Here is a 16,433-nt window from a genome sequence, read left to right as displayed (position 1 = left end):
TGGGTTTGTATTAGGAATAAATTCCCAGCTGGTTGAAATCGATTTAAATCACCATCTCTCCCGGATAGTGAGAAACTTGGCTAACTCCAGCATCGTAGTAACTGTGTTATGGAACATGATGGTTCGAATGAATATGGAATTACAATACCTGCTATGGTTACTATTGTATGCTATTAAAATGATATACCACATGTTTGGCATAGGATAGTTGCTAATTTAGAGATGGATAGCCATAATTAACTTGATAACAGAATTATAATGGTATAATTTAGTTAATTGCTTTTTATGCAAAATGTTGTAAAGCTACATCCACTTATATAGCCTTGCATGATCCTTGGAGTCATTTTATTTATGGTTTATGACGGGTAAGTCTAGCTGAGTACCTTCTCGTACTCAGGGTTTTATTTCCCATTGTTGTAGATGGCACTGTGTATCATGGTTATTGCAAGAGTTACTTCTATCCCACTGTGGATGAGGAGTAAGCCTTGGGCAGGCTTCTTTATTAATCCTTCTACATGCTTTTGTGGACAATGATCGTATGTTGGCATTGTATTAAACTATGTTGGAAACTTACTTTCAAACTTAATTTGCTTCCGCTTTTATTCATTAAACTTGGTTTGTAATAACTTTGTTTCATACTCTAATGATGGAAATGTATCTGTGAACTTTATGTAATATGCGACATGTATGTTGAATCATGTATGATCTTGGTTGTTGTAAATCGTTTATCGAGGCCCGTCGTGGTACTCGACGGACTACCGGGTTTATATAGGTTCAAGTATGACAGTGCGACCGCTTACGGGCTGCCATTGTACTTGTACTCTTATAAATTGGTTGGTTTTGCGATAGCTGGTATCAGAGTAAGATTAAACGTTAATTGTCACATGTGTATTTAAAACAAAAGTTTTTGTTTTCCAAAACCCTTTCTAGCAACTGATAGCTATATAAATAGGTATTTGAAATCTAAAGTGTGCCAGTAATCACTTTCCTTATGCCCAAATTAAGGACTATTAGGTGGCTATTTAAGTACTAACATGGGGGTTTTACTTTCGTCATCCATACGGAGTGCTATTGTATGGATGCCATTCATTTGAATGGTAATGTATGGATCAAATGCCTCTACGCCAAGGTAAGTTAATGAGTGGTATGACCGCAAGATGTGAGCATGTGGTTGGGGAGAGTTAGCTTTGGTATGGCTATGTATGCATGCTTGCATGTGTATATGGTGCGTATTTAATTGTGGGTATAAACTGTTATCGGGTAGCTTTGATATGGAAGTATATGTATGGGTATACATATATGGAAGTATTTAGATTTACCTTCCGCATATTTAATTACGGGATGGGCTGAAATGAAACTTTTATGCAGGTACACTAACAACGAAACGTGTAGCTCGACTAGTTACGCTATATATGAGAGAACATATGTATACCACCGTGTCTACCGTTAGAAATAATTTTTCCTAAGCTTGTGAGGACTGTACGGAACTGAGCATGCATCATCATAATTATCATTCAAATAATTACATTGTTCCTCCCCTTATAAACTTCTTACTTGGTTATGTAACTCTTATCCATTATGGCCTTATCTCACACAAAGTGGTACATGTTGATGGTGTAGATGGCAACACCAGTTGGATGTGAGAATTTCCTAATGGTTTTCGGAATGCCCTACACTATTGTGGAGAGTTATGCACTTTGCGGGGTACCATGAACCGCCCCTTTATCATTGAAATGAAGAGTACTTGGAAGGACAACCATGGTATGAGGTGTGGCTACCTATACCAGCCTGCACACAACCGCCCTTCTGGTAGGAGTGGAAGGCAGAATCAGAAGGGAAAACTCCTTGGGAGGCTGCCCAAGTTGTGGCCTTTGAGGTTTTGAGTCAAATTTGCCAGCAGCATGGAGATGCACTTACCGACAGTGCAGCGAGTATGTTTCCTTGGGTGGACCCGTCCACAACAATATGGGAACAACACAACCAAAATGCATCGATCAGAGATCAGGATGAGCGAGCAAACATCTCTAGTCCCGCTATGAGTGCCATGTTTGCTGTGATGAAGATGATTTGTGCATGCCAGGACACCAGGGATTTCTGGCAGGAATCATACACTACTTGCATGGACAAACTCATGAGAGCTAAAGTCGCACTAGCATAAGCTCAAGAAGTGTGTGCGCAAGCAAAAGAAAGCCGCAAGTAAAGCCCGATGGGAATCTGACCAAGCCTATGCAGCTTTGGGCACTCTCCATGCCCAAATGGAGCAAGTGGATCAATAGAGAGCAGCAAGCCCAAGAAGCAAGAGCTAATGATCAAGCATTGCTTGTAGGACTACGGGAGCAGTTGGAGACCGCTCGTGCTGAGGTGTCCACAGCTAGATGCCAGTGAGATGCTAGTAGAAAACCATGTTGCTACAATAAGGATAGAACGAGATAGGCACCATGACATGAGTAACTCCTAGAACCGTGCCAAAAGGGGCTTACGTCAACAGCTTGCATAGGCTCAACTTCAAGTGATGAACCTTCAGCATGAAGTGCACTATTTGAACAACCAGCTGAACCCAATTCTGGATGGGGAAGAAGATGGTCCAAATATGGAAGAAGATGAAGATGAGGATGAGGAAGAGGAAGAGGTGGAGCCTGAGGAAGGAGATGATCCTATCTCTGACCTCGATAGTGATCATGATGAGGATTAGATCGCTTAGTACTTAGTAGAAGTGCTTAATATATCATCATTGGTTATGTAATGGACCTATAGTTCGAATTTGGTGTTGGTGAATTGACCGATCATGTAATATTGTTATTTGCATGACTATCGCACGTTTGGTTAAACGCTAATGCAAATTCCAGTTGATTTATCTGAGATCATGATTTGAATATTAACGTGCTATGAGTCTGATGAGTGATCAAATTGGTGGTGTCATATTGCGAGAATGAATTATTATGCCTCTATTTTTATTGTATGAATTTAAGATTGTCTCCAATAATTTTAGTTTGGCATGATTATAAATTCATCTGCAATCTTTAGACATCAACCAATAATCGCTTATTGTTGCAACCTCATAGATGACTCGCACCCGTGCAGGAGCTAGTAGCAGCCAGGATGGCAACGGCGATGACTTACCACCACCGCCGCCTGCCTCTGCTCAGGAGTTCTTTGCCCAATTCTTGGGGAGCCAAAGAACAATGGAGGAAGCTCTGTGCCTCATCGCATAGAACATAGCTCATGGCCACCCATAGCAACAAGGGCCCGAGCCAAATCAGCACAGTACATTCAAGGAATTTTTGGATACAAAGCCTCCTATCTTCAAGGTGGCAGAGGAACCACTACAGGTGGACGAGTGGCTCAACACCATTGAGCAGAAGTTTCGTCTACCAAGGGTCACCGAGCATCTGAAGGCTGAGTATACTTCCCACTAGTTGTAGGGACCAGTAGGGATCTGGTGGACACATTTCTTGTCCTCTCTACCTGCTAATGCAGCGAGTAACATGGGAACAGTTCAAGTTGGCTTTTCGGGGACATCATATTCCCCCAAGGCCTAATGCACATGAAAGCAGCTGAATTTATGAGGCTCACTCAAGGGACAAAGACCCTCACAGAATATATGCATGCATTCAACAACCTATCCAGGTATGCTCTAGGTTTTGTGGATACCGAGGAGAAGAAGATAGAGAGCTTCAAGCGGGGTCTGGGCACCAAACTGATGAAGACCATGGCAAATTCCAAGTGCACCACTTACAACGAGTTTATTAGTGATGCTTTGACCCAGGAAAACCACAATAACATGCATGCGGCCGCTAAGGGTCACAAGAGGGCATTCAAGGCAGGTGCCTCCTGGATCTTCATAGTCCAGAGGCTCCTATAACAGCTAGGCCATAGTTCCATCCACCTACACCCAAGTTTAGGCCTCCACCACCAAAAGCTCAGAACAAGCAGGCCTCAGAAAGCGTTCCGTGAGGCATTCACTATTGCCTTACCTAAAGGAAATGGCGGTTAGGAAAGCTCCACTGGACCTAGGAGTAATCAACCTTGTTTTGACTGCAATCAAGTGGGGCATTGGGCCAAGGAATGCCCCCACCCAAAGAAGAATGGCAACCAGAATTAGAACAATTAGAGGTAGGCGAACACAAGGGCACGTTCGGGATATGTGCACTATACCACTATTGAGGAAGTGCCCACAGGAGAAGTTGTCACGGCTGGTATGTTTCTTGTCAACAAGCATCCCGCTATTGTTTTATTTGATTCGGGAGCTTCTCATTCTTTTATGAGTCAAGCATTTGCATCTAGACATGATCATAAAATAATTGAAGTAAGCAAGGGTGGTTACAATATAAGTTCAGCAGGGGCTACTATTTCTACAAATAAGATAGTCAAAAACAGTGCTCATCTCTATATTAGAGAGGGAGTATACAATGGATTTGGTAATATTGCTCAGGTTATCAATAAGTGTAATCTTAGGCATGAATTGGATGAAGGATCATGGTGTTCTCATTTACTACTAGCACTTGTACTATTATGTTGAGAGAACCCAAGGGAGGGAATGCTTTTCTAGTACCACTCTCCTGAAATTTTGAACTCCAACATTTAGCTTGTGCTATCCAAACCACTACCCTTTTTGATATCCCTGTGGTTTGTGAGTTTTTGGATATATTTCTAGAGGAGTTACCAGGTTTACCACTTGATAGGGATGTGGAATTTAAGATTGAGTTAGTGCTAGGTATGGCACCTATCTCAAGAAGGTCGTATAGAATGCCACCAAATGAGTTAGCAGAACTTAAGATTTAGTTACAAGATCTGTTGGACAAGGGTCTTATTCAACCTAGTTCATCTCCCTAGGGTTGTCCAGCATTGTTTGTGAAAAAGAAGGACAAGTCATTGAGAATGTGTGTAGGTTATAGACCACTCAATGTTGTAACCATCAAGAACAAGTACCCATTGCCTCGCATCAACATCTTGTTCGATCAGTTGGCAAAGGCAAAGGTATTCTCCAAGATTGACTTGAGATCAGGCAATCATTAGATAAAGATCAGGCCAGAAGACATACCTAAAACTGCTTTCTCTACTAGGTACGGCTTATATGAGTATTTGGTTATGTCTTTCGAACTAACAAATGCTCCTGCCTAGTTCATGTATCTGATGAATTTGGTATTCATGTCCAAGCTTGATAAGTTTGTGGTTGTGTTTATCGATGATATATTGATTTATTCAGAAAATGAGGTAGATCATGAAGAGCGTCTGAAGATTGTTCTATCCAGATTGAGGGAGCATAAGCTATATGCGAAATTTAGCAAGTGTGAATTTTGGTTGAGCAAAGTACCTTTCTTAGGTCATATCTTATCAAGAGATGGAATCTCTATAGACCCATCAAAAGTATAAGAGGTCATGAATTGGAAGGCCCCAACGTCGGTTCATGAAGTTCGAAGTTTTCTAGGGTTAGCAGGATATTATCGTCGTTTCATTCCAGATTTCAAAAAGATAACTAAGCCCATGACTAGACTACTTCAGAAAGATGAGAAGTACAAATGGACACTAGAATGTGAAGCAGCTTTTCACACCCTCAGAACTCTGTTAACTACAGCGCCTATCTTAGCACAACCCGACATTGCGAAGCCTTTCGATGTATTTTGTGATGCATTAGGTATAGGTTTGGGGTGTGTGCTTATGCAAGAAGGAAGAGTTATTGCATATGTGTCTCGGCAGTTGAGAAAACATGAAGTCAACTACCCCACGCATGATTTAGAACTTGCAGCAGTTGTTCATGCATTAAAGATATGGAGACATTACTTGTTGGGCAATGTATGTCATATATATACTGACCAAAAAGTCTCAAGTATATCTTTACCCAACCAGAGCTAAATATGAGACAACGGAGATGGCTAGAGCTGATTAAGGACTACAATTTGGAAGTACATTACCATCTAGGGAAAGCCAATATAGTAGTCGATGCACTCAAGTCGGAAATCTCATTGTAACACTGTGGAAGCATTGTTAGAAGATGGCTTCAATTTGTTACATCCTGCTGTACTACACAATATCACTATCAGTTGTTCACTTGAGAGCAAAATCATAGGACTGCAGCAGACAGATGTAGGCATAAGTCACATCAAGAGAAAAATGCAAGAGCAAGAAACCAAACATTTCAGATTAGATGAAAAGGGTGTACTATGGTTTGAGGACTAACTTGTGGTACCGAAAGACCATGAGCTTAGAAATCAAATTTTAGATGAAGCTCATTCGTCTAGATTATCTATCCATCTGGGTAGTAGCAAGATGTACCAGGATTTGAAAACCCATTTTTGGTGGACTAAGATGAAGAAAGAGATCGCAGCCTATGTCACTAGGTGCGACAACTACAGCAGAGTAAAAGTTGTTCATATGAAATCTGCTGGATTACTCCAACCATTACCTGTTCTAGGTTAGAAATGAGAAGAAATCAGTATGAACTTTATCACAGGCCTTCCAATGACACCGCAAGGTCATGATTCCATATGGGTCATTGTAGATCGTCTCACCAAGTCAGCACATTTTATACCGGTTCACACCACATATCACGTGGGGAAGTACGCTGAGTTGTACATTTCTCAGATTATGAGATTACATGGAGTACCTAGGACCATAATCTCATATCGAGGACCACAGTATGTAGCTTGTTTCTAGGAACACTTACACTAGGCTTTGGGAACTAAGCTAATTAGAAGTTCGGCATACCATCCACAGACTTCTAGACAGATAGAGTGAGTGAACCAAATCTTAGAAGATTTGCTAAGAGCTTGTGTTATATCTTCCAAGGGTTCATGGGCGAAATCGTTACCTTTAGCTAAGTTCTCCTACAATAACAGATATCAAGCAAGCATCAAGATGGCTCCGTTTGAAGCCTTGTATGGCAGAAAATGTAGAACTCCATTGAATTGGATTGAGCCCGATGAAAGGAGATACTTTGGTATTGACTTTGTCAATGAAGCTGAAGAGCAAGTGCATGTTATCCAATAGCATATGAAGGCAGCTCAATCGAGACAAAAGAGTTATGCTAATAAAAGAAGAAGACCACTGACTTTTGAAGTGGGTGACTATGTATACTTAAAAGTATCACCCATGAAAGGGGTGAAGAGATTTGGAATGAAAAATAAGCTTGCGCCTAGATATGTAGGACCATACAAGATTCTGGAACGAAAAGGAAATGTTGCTTATAAGTTACAACTTCCACCAGAGATTAGTGCAATATTTGATGTCTTCCATGTTTCTCAGTTGAAGAAATGTCTTCATGTACCTGAAGAAGCTATTGCACCCACCAACATGAAACTCCAATCAGATTTGACCTATGAAGAAAAATCAATCCGAGTGATAGAAGAGATGGATAGAGTAACACAGAGTAGGATCATTAAGTTCTATGAGGTGGTGTGGAACAATCACAGTGAACAAGATACTACATGGGAACGAGAGGATTATTTACGAGAGGTTTATCCTGCCTTTTTCTAAGAATGGTAGGTCTTGCAAATCTTGGGACGAGATTTTTATAAGGGGGAGGGGCTGTAACACCCTAGGTGTTAGCCTTGCATAAATTGACTTGCATTGCATGAGCATGAGCATCAAGCATTCATATTAAGCTTTTACAATTGAAACATTTGATTGAAACTATGAAACATGCTTGTTATTTCATGTCTCCTTGTATCTATGCATATGATCATAAGTGAATACATGTAAATGGTTTATGTGAGTCACTAAAACATATTAACTACTCTTATGATGACTAGGGGAACAATGTTCACGAAGATCATTTTGTCTAATCAAGTACTTAAGTGATGCTATGCATGTGAACTGCGAAGCTCTATGTGTAACCAATGCATGAAATGATTTGTGTGACCTTACAAATAGCTTAAACATATTTAGAAGATCATTATGAACAACTTTGGTATTCATGGTTAGTGCTAAATTAGTCACTAAGTCGTAGTTCATGTATAAGTCATCTTGTGCATGTAATGTGTTTGACCAAGTTTGAACTATATGATAGAGACTTTGCATGGATGTGTGCACTAAAGCAAAGTTGTAGTATTTGATAAGGGGAACAACTTTTATGTTTGGGTCATAGACCAGTTTAGCTCCTAACATGCTTGAATTAGGCCCTCAAAAGTCCATCAATCCACTATTTTCAACACTTAGCAAATTTTCTAAGTAAGCTGCACTGATAGTTTGACAAGCTCGACTTTGGGAGGAAATAACTCGAGTTTGGTTGAGAATTAGGGCATGGTTCTAAATAGAAATAGGAGCTGGTACTTAGGGCTACGAGTTCTGTTTATGTTGTTTGCACTAACAAGCTACGGATTAGGAGATTTAATTGCTTCAAATCGCGTCGTCAGGCTCGATTCGAGGCTCTGATGGCCAACACGTTCGGTCTTCAGTGGCTGACTAGCAACAAAGCATGGCCGCCGCATGGAGGGAACGAAGCTGCGCATCACCACCAGTCTGAACAGCCAGGCCACGTTGAGCCACAACGCGGCTGTGTTGGGCCAGAGCGCACTTTATCATCCCCAGAACTCGTCCGCTCCGTCCCCACGCTCTCATTTTGCTCTCTGCCTTTTTCCTTCACCCGCCCGCAGCACCTGTAGCAGCGGACAACACCACCGTCACCATTGCCGGCCACCTTGCTCGCCTTGCGCTACGTCACGTCGCTCCTCTACCACCGTAGCAGTGCCGTTGCAACTCCACCACAACACCACGCCACCTCTACCGAGCACCGTGCCACCTCTACCGAGCACCGCACCACCTCTGCCGAGCACCGTGCCACCTCTGTCGAGCACCGCGCCAACTCCACCGAGCACCGTAGCCACTCCACCATCATCCTAGAGTCTCACTACGCCCGCATTTGTTTACTAACCGTGCCTGATAAGTCATCGTGGCTGCATCGCCTCCGACTGACTTTCACCATAGTGGTTGGTACTCTAGAAATGTCGTTGTGTGCAGCAGCTCATAGACTCATTAGATCCAGTCGTAGCAGTCACCGTCGGTGTAGCACCGTCGTCCTGCTCTGCCGTCACCGGAGAGGGTCACCGTCGGCGAACTTCGGTTGTCCCACGCCGAGCTCTGTATTGACATGTGGGATCGACTGAACCAAGGGCTCCAGCTGTCTATGACTCGATGGAGAATGCTAGTTCATCTGTTTTCAGTTTCGTTGCAAACTTTGAAAAAAATGATAAGTAGGGTTGTAGAGATCCAAATATTGTGAACCAAATTTTGTAGTGTTCCTTAGGAAGTGTAGTATTTATGAACAATATAAAATCTGTTGCTTGACACCTTTTTGTAGGGTTTTCCATTTCCACTAAAACAACCCTTGCTAGCTTGTCATTTTTGCATAGGATGTTTTACTTGGTAAAATGGCATGAAACTTTTACAGTAGTCTATTGGTAGCACTAGTAAGCCACTGTAAATTTTTGAGAATTTATAATGCACCTTTGGTATATGTTTATTATGTAACCTAAGTATCTTATTAATTTGATAAAGGCATTTAAATAAATAGTTTTGGCATGGCCATTATGTTTTCTAGAGTGTATTTGATGTCCTTGCATGGTTGGCTATATTTGCTATCGTGGAACAGAACCATGGGGTAAAAGAAAATCAAGGCCGGGTGGAGTCTATGTGTAGGTTGACTCATGTGATTTCGTCTGTGCCGATCAAGGACCATGCCGTTGTTGGAACTTCTGACAAGATTGAACACATGCCTATCACTTAGCTGGCCGGATAACTCATTCTGACCGCGAAGCCGAGTAGCTCAAGTCAGGCCGGGCCCCGTTCTGTTGTGCGCTCCTTGCAAGGAGCTAGACTGAGCCCAAGGGTAGGCTAGGCCTAAACGTCCTGGCATTTGGTGTCCCCGATTGTGCGGCACGGTATGAACCCGTGAAATGTGGACCTGAGTTGTATCAAAGGTGACCTAAGGTGACCGTTGATCAGGTCTGCCTGGGTTTGTGTTAGGAATAAATTCTCAGCTGGTTGAAATCAATTTGAATCGCCGTCTCTCCCGGATAGTGAGAAACTTGGCTAGCTCCAGCATCGTAGTCAGGGGCGGATCCAAGGCCCAGGCTACCTGGGCTGTAGCCCGGGGCGTGGCCCATTAAGTCTAGGAACAAGTTTCACAAAAAACACAAAAAAAGCCTTGGCAGCCCAATAGCCCCCCTTGGCATGAATGCAGCCCAACTAGTATTCTAGTTAGCCCTGGCCGCACGGCAAAGCATGCAGCGCAGTGACCCTTGGCCTGATCGGCTTTTCACATTCACGCCTTGCTCCGTGCGGCCAACGCGATTCGACTCCCTCAGGAAGTCATGATCGTGAGTCAGAGTCACGACCTGGCGACGTCGCCCGCTGCCCGGTCGATCTTAGACTCCGCCACTCCAGCCTCCGTGATCTTCAGTGGGCAGCGGCATGTCGTCCACTGTCCACTCGGTCATCCTACAGTCCTACTCGGCTATCCCTACAGGAAGCACGTAGGTGAGAAGAGATCCAATATTCCCAATTCCCATCCCTAATTCTTTCAAGTCTATACTATAGTCTGTAGAGTCAGGTGTCTAGAGGATGTTAATTGATAATTATTATTTCTTAATTCATATCCAATGTGTTTTAGGATGGAAAGATATTATGCTAAGAAAGATGCATCAAATAGTAATACAGGAAATAAAGAGACAGAGAGTTGGCTTGAATAGAAAAGACCGAGGATTGAACTTGATTTGAGAGATATAGTTGATGATCCAGGCAATAGAAAGCCAATTGATGAGTTTCATCATGACATTAGGGATGAGGCTAGGAGAGCGTATCTACAGAAAGGTCCATATAGGCCAACTGGTCATAAGTTTCCAAAAACAAAAGTCAATGGTAAAGGTCAAGCAAGAGAATTTGTTGGATCATGGTTTGATCAATTTGATTGGTTAGAGTATAGTGTAGCCAAGGATGCAGCCTATTGCTTTTATTGCTATCTCTTTAAGCCACAACAAATTGGGTTTCACAGTAATGATACATTCACTAGAGTTGGGTTCAGAAATTGGAAGAATGCAAAGGATTCTTTCAAGGAGCATGCTCAATCAATTGATGGCTTTCACAGTAATGCAATGAAGCGTGCACTTGACTTCAAAAATTAGAGACAAAGTGTTGAACATGTGTGGACTGTGACAAGTGCAGCAGAAGAGGAGGCATATAAAGCTCGTTTAACTATTATGTTAGGCATTGCTAGATTTCTCCTTTTACAAGCTCTAGCCTTTCATGGACATGATGAGTCTAAAACGTCAAAAAACAAAGGGAACTTTTGGGAGATGCTTGAATGGTACAGAAAGAAGGATCCAAAGGCTACACTTGTGATGGGTGAAAATGCTCCAGGCAATAATCAAATGAGTTGCCCAATAGTTCAGAAAGATTTGGTTAGGGCTTGCGCAGAGGAGACAAGTGAGTTAATTAAAAATGAAATTGGAGATCATTGCTTTGCGGTGCTTGTTGATGAGGCTTGTGATGCATCTATTAAGGAACAAATGGCTGTGGTTGTGAGATATATATCATCTCTTAATTTGTGTATTTCATTGATTTTATTTTTTCTTTTCAATAAATATATTTTTTCTTTTCTCTTGTAGGTTTGTCAATGATAAAGGAAATGTCATTGAGAGGTTTCTTGGCATTGAACATGTTTCTGACACCACATCACATTCACTAAAGGAAGCATTGGATACTATGCTTAGGAGGTATGGTCTATCTATTTCCAAGATTAGAGGACAAGGATATGATGGAGCTTCAAACATGAGAGGACAGTTTCATGGATTACAAAGGCTGGTATTGAATGAAAACCCATTTGCCTTTTACATCCACTATTTTGCTCATCAATTGCAACTTGTGGTAGTTTCTGTAGCCAAGTGTTGTACTTCAACATTTGATTTCTTCAATTATGTCACTTCAATTGTCAATACTGTTGTGTTTCTTGCAAAAGAAAAGATCAACTCCTCCAAAATCACCATGACCATCTTGTTCAGCAATTAGATAGTGGTGATATTTTTCCTGGGAGAGGGAAAAACCAAGAAACTAGTCTTGCTAGGCCTGGTGATACACGGTGGGGAACACATCACAAAACATTGGCACGTCTTATGCTCATGTGGGGTTCTGTACTTGAGGTGTTAGAGAATGTTAGTGAAGATGGAACTGATGGGGAAAAGAAAACTATTGCATCTGGATTAATAACAAAAATGGAGTCATTTGAATTTGTGTTCATATTATATCTTATGATTAGAGTATTGGGGTTGACTCAAGAAATATCACAATGTTTGCAAAGGAAAAATTAGAACATTGTTCGTGCAATAGGATTGATTGGTTCTGTGATGAGAAATATGAATGCCATGAGGGAAAATGGTTGGGATGATCTTTTTGAAGAGGTCAAAAGCTTTTGTGTCCAAAAGAAGATAGACATTCCTAATATGGAAGATATGATACCAGTTAGAGGTCATTCCAAATTCCGTGGTGCCAAATTAGTGACACACTACCATCATTTTCATCATGGAATTTTCATTGTTGTGATTGATCAGATTCTTTGTGAGTTAAACAATCGATTTCCAGAAAGATCAACTCAACTCTTGAGATGTGTTGCTTGTCTTGATCCGAATGGTTCTTTTGCTAACTTTGAGATAGAGCAATTGGTTGAGCTTGCTAAGATCTATAAAGATGACTTTAGTGATTATGATTGTGAAAAGCTAAGGGGTGACCTCCTGGTATTTATTGATGATGTCAAACATGATAGAGATTTTGGCACATGTACTGATCTTGGTAACCTTGCTGAGAAGATGGTTCAAAGTGATAGACATACACATTTCCCTTTGGTGTATCGTCTCATTGAACTTGCATTGATTTTGCCGGTGGCAACAGCAACAGTTGAAAGAGCATTCTCCACTATGAATATTATCAAGACCGAACAGAGGAATAAAATGAATGATGAATGGATGAATAATAGCATGATATGCTATATTGAGCGGGATTTGTTTGCATCAGTTGAAGATGATAAAATTTTGAAGCGCTTTCAATGTTTCAAAAACCGAAAGATAAATTTGCCACGTGAGCGCCCGAGGTGCGTATTATTTTAGTAAATTTCATTTTATAATGCTATCTTGATATATGAAGAAGTATGACATTTTAAAAATTATGTAGCATTGAGCGTGGTGGTTCAAGTGGTGTGAATTCGTGAAGACGGAAGACATCAGGCATGGATTTTTTTTATTATGGAAGGCTCTTTGTATTTGGTACTTTTCTATTCTCATCATGGTTCTATGTATCTTTGACCACTTTGAATTGATATCAATATTTGCTATATCTATTAGTCTACTGTGTACAGTGAGAAAAACAAATTTTGCCCTCTATTATTTAGCCCCCCCCCCCCCCCCCCCCCGCGGTCCATTTCTGGATCCACCACTGATCGTAGTAATTGTGTTATGGAACATGATGGTTCAAATAAATATGGAATTACAATACCTGCTTGGTTACTATTGTATGCTATTAAAATGATATACCACATGTTTGGCACAGGATAGTTGCTAATTTAGAGATGGATAGTCATAATTAACTTGATAACAAAATTATAATGGTATAATTTAGTTAATTGTTTTTTATGTAAAATGTTGTCAAGCTACATCCACTTATATAGCCTTGCATGATCCTTGGAGTCATTTTATTTCTAGTTTATGATGGGTAAGTCTAGCTGAGTACCTTCTCATACTCAGGGTTTTATTTCCCATTGTTGCAGATGGCACTGTGTATCATGGTTATTGCAAGAGTTACTTCTATCCCACTGTGGATGAGGAGTAAGCCTTGGGCAGGCTTCTTTATTAATCCTTCTACATGCTTTTATGGACTGTGATCGTATGTTGGTATTGTATTAAACTATATTGGAAACTTACTTTCAAACTTAATTTGCTTTCGCTTTTATCCATTAAACTTGGTTTGTAATAACTTTATTTCATACTCTGATGATGGAAATGTATCTATGAACTTTATGTAATATGCGACATGTATGTTGAATCATGTACGATCTTGATTGTTGTAAATCATTTATCGAGGCCCGTCGTGGTACTCGACGGACTACCGGGTTTATATGGGTTCAAGTATGACAGTGCGACCGCTTGCGGGCTGCCATTGTACTTGTACTCTTATAAATTGGTCGGTTCTGCGACATTTTCTAAGTAGACCTAATCTACTCTATTGTTACTCCTCATAATTTTGAAGGGCGTGAGAAGAGAGAGAAAAACTATTTTTGAAATAGAAGGTCAAGGTAAGGTGAGAGTAGGGTTATAAGCAAAGATTTTTTTTAAATGGTTTTTTTAGAAAATGTGTTCCTATCTAATGGTTATTCCTATCGGATCCTTAGCATGGCCGGTCCTATAGTCCAAGTATGGCTTTGATACCACCTTGTGTGCATTATGTATCAGTCTATGGATCAGTAGCTGATACGCACAACTCAACAAGATTTATATAAAAAACCATACTTTTATTGCTAATGGGGAAAACATGGTACATGGTTTGGGTTGCATAGCTTGGGCCACTGGCCTTATATAGTATATCAAAGTTAGTGGTTCTATGTCAGTGTGGCTCCATTCCAACAGGCAGCTTGGAGTGCGGACGTAACCCTTGCCTTATTCCTTAAGCGTACTCCTGGATCCTAAATGTCGTGATCCTTGCGTAGCACTCTCACATGGATCCGTCTTTGAGTATACTCCTAGTATACTATCCTTGCATAGCTTCAGTAGCTCTATCCAGGTCTGTCCTCTTGTGGCTTCTCGCCTAAAAACATAGAATGGAGGGGGTTGAGTACACAGAGTACTTAGCAAGCCCTAAACTTTGGGTGGAGGAATGTGGAAAGGGGAAGGCTATATGTGGAGGTGGGTATAGTGGTGGAGGTGGTTGAGGTAAAGGTGGTAGGGTGAAGTAATTAATCATTATAAGTTGAGCCCTTCTCACCAGTTCCCGATGTTAGTTATGGTTACCAAAGCAGTGAAATAGATCTTACCAGATTATCATAGTTGTGGAAGTCTAATCATAGTATCCCATCCTATCATCTGCCCATTCCAAGGATGTAGCTATTCGAATAGATTTGATAAACTCTATAGAGGCATACAATTTTCCCACATGATAGACACAGCTCCAAGCCTTGCGCGGTGGCAGAAACAGGCATAACAAGATCCTGTACCCGCTTTGGTGCTACCCTAGACTTCCATATCACTCTATCATGGCTTCTCAGGGATTGGAAAACACACAGATCCAGGATGAGGCCTAATCATCCCCACATTCAATAATAGTCATGGGCTCGAACGCGACCAAAATCAAGGGGCTTAACGTGGAAGATCACCTAGCATCTACACCAACTAGACCATGGAAGATCACATAGCATCCATGTCTGCTCCTGATATTCCGTTGCCATCACCGGCCTCCTAGTAGAAATTATACTTCTGCCCAACGAGGTATGAGATCCAGTCTACCCATATAGACATGTGGTTGTACGTAATATCACACTTGGCGAGAGGGACTACAAACTGGTCCTTATATGACCGAGGCAAGTATCTCCCAATAGGAACCCTCGCTAGGTGAACCTACCAAGGTAACCTGTATCGCACAAATTACCCTTCACTCTCCCCTAGAGGGGGTTTAGTCAAATTTTACAATCTTAAGTTCCATAGTTATTAGCGTCAGGTTCATTAAGTTCATATCATTTCAAGGTAAACATTATCTTATCCTCATTATCTTGTGCAGGTTTTATTATTGCATGATGGGGGGTTAGGTGTAAAGGGTTGGGTTATTAATTGGTGGAGAAGGGGTGTGGAGGGTTGATGTGGAGGCTAGCAAGTATGGTGGTGGTGAGAAGGAGGTGGTTAAGGGGTTTACTTAGATATGGAGGGGAAAAGGTGGAGTTAGGACTTGCCTCCATTCGCTGACGACTATCCCTTCATCGATACATGTGTCTCTTGTTCCTATCTTCTGGACTCTATCGGGTTCTTTTCACGTCTTCTATCCTACGTGGTCTAGCGTCGACAACTAGGCGTACAAACAAACAAAAAACAAAGAGGCACAATCAATCTAGGTAAAGGGAAGGTTCTATGGGTTGGTCCTATGGGTTGATGGATTGTCAGTTAGGTTGTCATTATTATGTCAACTTGTAGTAGGGTTTGGATAGAGGTACTCTATCCATAGGGTAGGGCTCTACAGGTTAGGTGGGAGAGTGGCTGGACTGATGGAAAACTAGACCACATTATTAGGGGTTCACTATTATGAGAACTTGAAGGGAGAAGGCCTGACCAAGTCATCATAGATGACCTGGTGGGTCCCCTTAGGTCCACGGGGTTAGTGACACACACACACACACACGAGCATATGTATGTGCCTGGGGTTAGCAAGGAAGAAGGGGGAGGTGAAGAGGCTAAGTTAGCCACATACCGGTG

The 16,433-nt window shown here is 41.5% G+C and overlaps 1 pseudogene; it reads left to right on the top strand.

Moving 5' to 3' along the window:
- The first annotated feature begins 10,407 nt into the window (after positions 1 to 10,407).
- LOC136469253 (uncharacterized) lies at positions 10,408 to 12,299 on the top strand (annotated as a pseudogene).
- The last annotated feature ends 4,134 nt before the right edge of the window (positions 12,300 to 16,433 follow it).

This window comes from Miscanthus floridulus, chromosome 8, assembly GCF_019320115.1.
Source record: "Miscanthus floridulus cultivar M001 chromosome 8, ASM1932011v1, whole genome shotgun sequence".
In the NCBI taxonomy this organism is placed as follows: domain Eukaryota; kingdom Viridiplantae; phylum Streptophyta; class Magnoliopsida; order Poales; family Poaceae; genus Miscanthus; species Miscanthus floridulus.
This window is presented reverse-complemented; position numbering and strand designations above follow the sequence as displayed.